The following is a 1,589-nucleotide window of genomic DNA, read 5'->3' as shown; positions in this document are numbered from 1 at the left end:
ATGACCTGTTTGGGAAAGTGTTACAAAGCTCTTTAACTCTAACAATAGATGAACAGAGACATCTTATTTTACCAGTAAGCCTCAGTTCAAAGATGCTCAAGTGTCTTGCTCTGTGAGTCAGCCGCCACACTATCTCGAAGTGGTCTTCTTGTTCTGCTCCTGCTATTTCTCTGTCACTGCTTCTTGCTATCTGCACTGTTTCCAGTGTCACAGTCTCCTCACTTCCTTCTGAGCCCTCACCAGAATTGTCTTTGCCATATAAAATCCCACCAATAATCTCTTTTACTATTTAGCACTCTTCCACCCTTGACCACATAATTTAATTCCAAAAGTACTTACACACGTTAGTTTTCTGTTAGCGTAGCACCCCACTCTTTGGATATCAAATTCTAAGTTATCTGTTGTGAAGTGCCTTTGAGTTATCTCTGATTTACAGTGGCCCTATGCACAATAGAATGAAATACGGCTCAGTCTTGCACCTTCCTCATAATTGTTATGTGTAAACCTGTTGTTGCAGGCACCATTGTCCTGTTGCCAATCCACCTATAATGGGTGTTTGCCACTGTTTCTCCTCATTTTAGTTGTGTCCCTTTGGGTAAATGAAGGCCCCAAAAGCATTCCTCCTTCTACATCATTATGATAGGCTCTACTTTAAGAAGCTCTGGTAGCGTAGTGGTTACAACTCGGGCTGCTAAACTCAGGGTCAGCAGTTAGAAACTATCAGCTGCTCTATAGGACAAAGATGAGGCTTTCTGCTTCCATAAAGATTTACAGCCTGGGAAACCCTGTCCAGGGTCACTGTGAGTCGGAACTGACTCCATGGCACATAACCACCACCACCACTTTGAGGAGGCATCTCTTCCTGAGTCTTTGTTTGAGTGCCTTCTAACCTGAGGGCTCTTCTTTGGGCACTATATTAAGACAATGTTTCACTACTCTTCATAAGGTTTTCAGTGGCTAATCCCTCCAAAATGCACCACCTAATCCTTCTTCCGGAGTCCTGGTGTGGCGCTGTGGGTTAATGCACCAGACTGCAAGGCCGTTTGAACTGCAAGGTCAGTGGTTCAAGCTCACCAGTCGCTCCTCAGAAACCCTTTATAGGGTCGCTATGAGTCGGAACTGACTCGATGACACTTAGCAACAACAATCCTTCTTCCTAGTCTGTTCTTAATCTGGAAACTCCACTGATAAGTCTTCACTATGGGTGACCCTCCTGATATTTGAATCACCACCGCAACGCATAAGCCACAACAATATGACAAAATGACAGACACGTGGGACTATCTAATGCTACTAAAGCAGAAATACTACAAGTGGATGACTTTAACAAACAGAAAATTATTTTCTCATGGTTTAGGAGGCTAGAAGTCCAAATTCTAAGTGTAGAACCTAGGGAAAGAATTTCTGTTGACTCTGAAGGAAGGTCTTTATGATCTTTCAACATCTTTAAAGAGTTCCATGTGATTTGGTAACAATCCTTCCCTAGGTGTATGGGTCCTGAGTCCAAAGGATAGGTTTCACTCTGACTCTTCTTGGTGGTACTGAGGTCCCGCTTTCTGTGCTCACTTTTATCTCTTTTTTTTTTTTTT

This window comes from Chrysochloris asiatica, unplaced genomic scaffold (assembly GCF_000296735.1).
Source record: "Chrysochloris asiatica unplaced genomic scaffold, ChrAsi1.0 scaffold00098, whole genome shotgun sequence".
NCBI lineage: Eukaryota > Metazoa > Chordata > Mammalia > Afrosoricida > Chrysochloridae > Chrysochloris > Chrysochloris asiatica.
This window is presented reverse-complemented; position numbering follows the sequence as displayed.